A 6,091-nucleotide genomic window follows, 5' to 3' on the forward strand; every position below is an offset into this window, starting at 1 on the left:
ACTGAGGCTCAGAGAAGGTTCTGGAACATTATTCCCCACAGTCACAAGCAGCACAAAATGGCTGCCAGAACACAAAATGGCTGCCTCTGCCTGAGTGCTTGGCAGTTGATATTTGAGGCCCTCAGGGAGAGAGAGAGAGAGACTGAGGGGAAGAGTGGAAGGGGTTCCTGGAGGGAGGGGGCCTTGGGAGATATAGGGCCTTCCTGAGATATTCGGTGTTCGCTTCCTAACAAAGGGGTTTCTGGCCTCATTAAGGATTTGGGGCAAACTGAGTCCTGCCCTGCAGTAAGGCCACTCCAATCCCTCTGAACTGAGGACTACAACTCCCACGTCTTCTTTCTTTCTTTCTTTCTTTCTTTCTTTCTTTCTTTCTTTCTTTCTTTCTCCATAGCTGCCTTGTGTTAGTGGTGTTACTCCTCTTGTTGTCGTTGTGTGCCTCCAAAGTTGTTTCTGACTTATGGCAACCCTAAGGGAAGCCCTTTTCAGGCTTTTCTTGGCAAGATTTGTCCAGAAGTGGTTTTGCAAGTGCCTCCCTCTGAGGCTGAGAGAGTGTGGCTTCTTGCCCAAGGGACCCAGCTGTTTTCATGGTGGAGTGGGGCACTGGACCCTGGCCTCCAGAGTTGTAACCCAACACTCAAACCACTGCACCACACTGCCTCCCATTCCCATGTACAACCTGAGAAATAATTGCAAACTTTCTTCTGTTCTTCATGTGTGTCTTCAAGTCGTTTCCAACTTATGGCAACCCTAAGGCAACCTTATCATGGTGTTTCCTTGGCAGGTTTCTTCAGAGAGGGGATGCCATTGCCATCCTCTGAGGCTGAGAGAGTGTGACTTGCCAAGGGTCACCTAAGTCCAAAACACACTGCAGCAATAATCCAGTCTGAGACCCCTTTAACTGCCCTGGTTCAGTGCTAAAATGGTTGCTTCTGCCTCAGTGTTTGGCAGATGGCAGTTTGAGGACTTCAGGGAACCCAAAATGGAGGATGAAAGGGCCCCAAAGTTAGAAGAGACCCCAAACAGGATTTCCCAACCTTAATAACACCTACAAGTTTTCCTGATGCTATAATATAGAAAATCCCTGAAACACTCTGTATAAATCTGCCTTTATATGTCTTTATAAATAAATACAATTTAATAATACTTATAACTTACAATAGTAATAATAAGGAGCTTTTTCTCCCAGTGGCTTCTCCCCCTGACTGGCCTCTGCACATGCTCAGGTGCCTCTCTGCTCCTCCTCATCCAAGTGAATTAATAGTTTTAATTTGGGTCTTGGAGTTGTGGTGATAGGCATGTCAAAATGTCCTCCATTTTGAGCATGACTGAGAAACATGAATTTATATTGTTTTTTTTATTAACGTTGTTGGCTTTTAGTTGGTCATGTCCTCTATGTTTCTTGAATGTCCTACATTTTGTTTTACATCGTGCCCTTGGGGTGCCAAAATATTTCTTGCCTAGGAAGGCCAAATATCTAGAGCCGGCCGTGTATTCAAATTGTTTCCAACTTATGGCGACCCTAAGGCAACGTTATCATGGGGTTTCCTTGGCAGGTTTCTTCAGAGAGGGGTTGCCATTGCCATCCTCTGAGGCTGAGAGAGTGTGACTTGCAAAGGTTCACCTAAATCCAAAACACACTGCAGCAATAATCCAATCTGAGACCGCTTTAACTGCCCTGGCTCAGTGCTAGGGAATTCTGGGAAATGTAGTTTTGTGAGACATTCAGCCTTCTCTGTCAGAGAACTCTGGTGCCATAATAAACTCCAGTTCCCAGGATTCCCTAGCACTGGTCCAGGGCAGTTAAAACGCTCTCAATCTGGACTATTGCTGCTGTGTGTTTTGGACCTTTCTTGGCCGCAAACTGTCCATAGCCTGCAATGCATCTCCTAATTCTGTTGGCAGTCCCTCCCTCCCAACACTTTCTCATTTCCCCCCAAAACCTGAGCAAAGCTGGCAGATGGAAAGAGGTTTTAAAGCAGCATTTAAATCTGAAATATTTGTTATTAAAAGACTAAATGTCCCAAATGCTATTATCAGTTTTGTAGCTATTATTACAGAAAGACGTAGAGTGCAAACTCCTCAAGTACCTCTATTTTCTGGAGTGAGATGGGCTTTTCCAACTGACTCTCTGTGATGATCTCCGGTGGTCCAAGCAGCCAAACTGCGGCCCTGTAATAATAATAATAATAATAATAATAATAATAATAATAATAGTTTTATACCCCTCTCTCTTCAGCCAAAAGGCTATCAGAGTGGCTTACTAATTGTTAATTGGACATATAGACATTATGGCTCTTAGCCCAGGAGACCCTTAACTTCCTTAAATCCTGCTGCCATCATCCAGTGAATTATAAAAGGGTTTCCCTGAACCTACACTGGGACCAGTTAAGGAACCTTATTTCTACTTCTTTACTAATCTTCCCAAGCATCAACGGATCCAAAACACGTGTAAAAGGAGTGTTGAGTAGTAGATACTCCAAGGAGATATTTACTATAAAATATAAGTCCTACAAGATATTAAGAATCTTGTATTAATATTCAATTCATACAAGCTATTAAAGAAATAAATAGACCTAAGCGTCCAATTCTGAGACTAACTTCCAAGATCCGCTCTTTAACTCTCTCTCTCGATCTCCAACCGACACAATTCCCCCAACTGTCTCTTGGTCTCTCAGGCCTTATATCTCCTTCTCACGGAAGCTTCCAGAAGAACCTTCATCTTGCTCTCTGATTGGTCAAGAGAGCCTTCTGTAGCAATGCTGTCATTCCATGTGGGATGTGGGTGGCACTGGGCCTCCAGCCAATCAGGGCCATGGATGGTGGGAGGGACTGGGATTCCAGCCAATCAGAGCCAGGGATGGTGGGAGGGACTGGGATTCCAGCCAATGGCAGCCCTCAGAGTGTCCTCAGGAGGACATCTTCTGTTCCTAAAAGAGCATTGAACCCATGCCTTTGAGACAGGGCTGGTCCTCCATTTTGATGCAGTGAGGCTCCTGGTGAAGGCATTTGGTTTGGAGCCATTATGAAAGGAAGCCATTCCTAATGACTGAATATGTGGTCTTCCTATTTGTATTGTCAGGGAAGGGAAGAGGGCCCTGGAGTGTTCTTTGCCTTTTGTGGTAAAAGACCATACAGACTGGAAATCAAATACATAAATAATAAAGATTGGATGATTGGGAGAGGCTGCCATAGACTTATATCAGTTTAGTAAAGCAGATTGTCAGGACCTACATGGAAAACATTTCATGTGCTAATAACGTCTCACATCATACAAGAAATCTAGATGACCAGGAACAAAGATTGCAGCCTTGTCTTTTCCCTCTCTCCCCTTTCTTGAAGATCCAGGGAGCTAAGGAAAAGACAAGGGAGGATATTCCAATATGTCCCACTCTATTGATATCCTGATGTGATCAAGTCATATTTGTGATTCACCATGTGCTTCCCTCCTGAATCACTCTCTGGATGAGGACTATTTTTTATTGTAGATCACCTTTTGAGATGTTGCAGTGTTCTTCACAGAAGAGGAAAGACCATTCATTTTTAATTCAAGGGAGTGTGGGCCTTCCATGCTACATTGCATGGCACTATGATTCCACTGTAATTGCTACCCTGCTGCTGGCTCAGGTTTCTGTGTGAGAGAGATTCAAAGAATGAAGCAACTTACATAGGATAAAAGTACATCACACCCAACATGGGAAAACAGCTTAAAAGGTTACAACAATTAAAAATCATGCACTTGCACAATTAAAGTAATTAAGTCCTAAGTCTTTAATTCAAAAGCATGTCTTGCCTTGGTAACAAAAAGAAATCAGCGTTATTTCCAGTTGGATGCCCAAGAGGAAGGGATCTCAGAAAAGGGAGCCCCAGCAGAGAAGGCCCTGCTCCCATGCCCTCCCCCATTGCATTGCCCCCAATGGTGGCCCATCCATGCTACCAGGAAGATGCATCCGCGCAGGTGAAATCCTCCTCCTTTGCATGTGTTCTCAGTGACCTGATGATATGCAGATGAATATTACTTTAATAGGACAGTAGTGGTCAGTATGTTGAGATGTTTTATACATGTTGTGACTCAGGCCAGAAGGGAATTTCCTGTTCTGTTATAGTAGGAAATCTTAGGAAATCTCTTCTCAAATAACCTTGGTGTTTTGTTTTCTTCCTTTTAGGACAATAGGAATGATAGTGACGGCCTTGTAAATGGTAATTGTAATACAGAATTAGGACAGTGTCATCTGAAGTCCACTAAACAGTAAGTTTTTTAATGTAATATGTTGATAGTTTTCTGTACATATGACAGATGCATTGTAGAATTAAGTTGTTGAGTTGAGAAATAACTAGCCAAATAAGGTCTTAGTGCTAACTTTCTATAACTGCCTCACTCACCTTCTCTGTATGTTAAATACATTTGGGGGAGAAGGGGGTCTGGAAATATCTACACCCCAACCTCCATGAAAGTTAAGGGCCAACTGTGTGTGTGTGTGTGTGTGTGTGTGTGTAATATTCTATAATAGTACAATACAATAATGTAACATACAATCATAGAGTTGGAAGAGACCACAAGGGCCATCCAGTCCAACCCCATCCTGCCATGCAGGAAATCTCAATCAAAGCATCCCAACAGATTGCCATCCAGCCTCTGTTTGAAGACCTTCAAGGAAGGACACTCCACCAAAATCTCCCAGGAAGGAGTGTGTTCCACTGTCAAACAGCCCTTATTGTTACAAAATTCTTCCTAATGTTGAGGTGGAATCTTTTTCCCTCTAGCTTGCATCCTTTGCTCCAGGTCCTAGTCTCTGGAGCAGCAAAAAACAAGCTTGCTCCCTCCTCAATATGACATCCCTTCAAATATTTAAACAGGGCTATCATATGACCTCTTAACCTTCTCTTCTCCAGGCTAAACATCCCCAGCTCCCTGAGTCTCTCCTCATAGGATATGGTTTCCAGATCCTTTGCCATTTTAGTCACCCTCCTTTAGATACGCTCCAGTTTTTCAATGTCTTTTGTAAATTGTGGTGCCCAGAACTGGACACAATATTCGGAAGGACGTGTAAATGGCTTTTACACTATCTGTATTTAGGCATATGTAAAATCTCACTTTAATTTGCATTTGTACAGAACTCAATGAAAGCAAAGTCCCATATGGGTTTAGAGCTTTAGTCAAGAAACCAGATTTAGGTATGATGGGTAGGCAAATAAATATTTCCATATCTGACTCCCATATCTGGCTGAACAGTCTAGAAGACTATAGGCAAAATAAACACTATTCTACAAAGGGTCATAAGGAATACGTTCTTATCTCTTATTTCCTATCACTCATCTAATTTGTGTATTTCCTCTCTATCCTGTCAAGTGTTTCTTTAATCCAAATTGTTTTTACTTGTAGGCCTTGTATTCTTCTCATGGATTCTTTGGGTAGACTATACAAATCAGTATCACATGTCATTACAACATTCAGGGAGTGAGTATTTAACATATAATTTAGAATTGTTTATACCTAAAACGGAGCTCTTATAAAAACATTATTCTGGGACTCACTCTTGTATTGCAGATAATTGGAAGTGGAGTCAGAAATGAAAAAAGGTAGCAAATGAAGTTTTTCCAAACAGTAATGAAAGATTTCAGTGTAAACGTGCCAAAGGCAAGACGGTTCCTGGGATTGCGGAATATATTTTCTTCAGTATGTGGCAAGCTTTCTGGAGGTGAGTTTACTGGGTTTGTTGAAGATTTACATTGTATTTGGCTTCAGAATATCAGGCAAATTCCTAGAGCTTTTTTCCTCTCTTACGCAATTGTTTATTGGATATGGCATTGGATTTTTTATTATTTAAAACATTAAATGGTATAACAATGATATAATATTGTAATATAATATATATTAATATAACATAATGTAATGATGTTATTATTTACGAATATCCTGTCTTTCTCCAATATAAGAGCAGAAGGTAGCGAACAGGAAATTTTAAAAAATACCATTTAAAAACAGATAACAAAATCTGTGGATGCTCAAGTCCCATTAAATAAAATGGCACAACAAAATGGTGTCTCTTATATAAAATGGAAAATTAAGGGTTGTTATTTGGAATTTATACTT

At 41.4% G+C, this 6,091-nt stretch overlaps 1 long non-coding RNA gene across 1 annotated transcript; it reads left to right on the top strand.

Annotated features, from left to right (window-relative positions):
* The first annotated feature begins 3,466 nt into the window (after positions 1-3,466).
* LOC149287661 (uncharacterized) lies at positions 3,467-5,455 on the top strand. Its single transcript, XR_016277440.1, has 3 exons — positions 3,467-3,711; positions 4,164-4,246; positions 5,381-5,455. It is a non-coding gene; the product is annotated as an uncharacterized LOC149287661 (long non-coding RNA).
* The last annotated feature ends 636 nt before the right edge of the window (positions 5,456-6,091 follow it).

This window comes from Sceloporus occidentalis, unplaced genomic scaffold (genome assembly GCF_023333645.1).
Source record: "Sceloporus occidentalis isolate IW3139 unplaced genomic scaffold, rSceOcc1.0.p SCAF_57, whole genome shotgun sequence".
In the NCBI taxonomy this organism is placed as follows: Eukaryota; Metazoa; Chordata; class Lepidosauria; order Squamata; family Phrynosomatidae; genus Sceloporus; species Sceloporus occidentalis.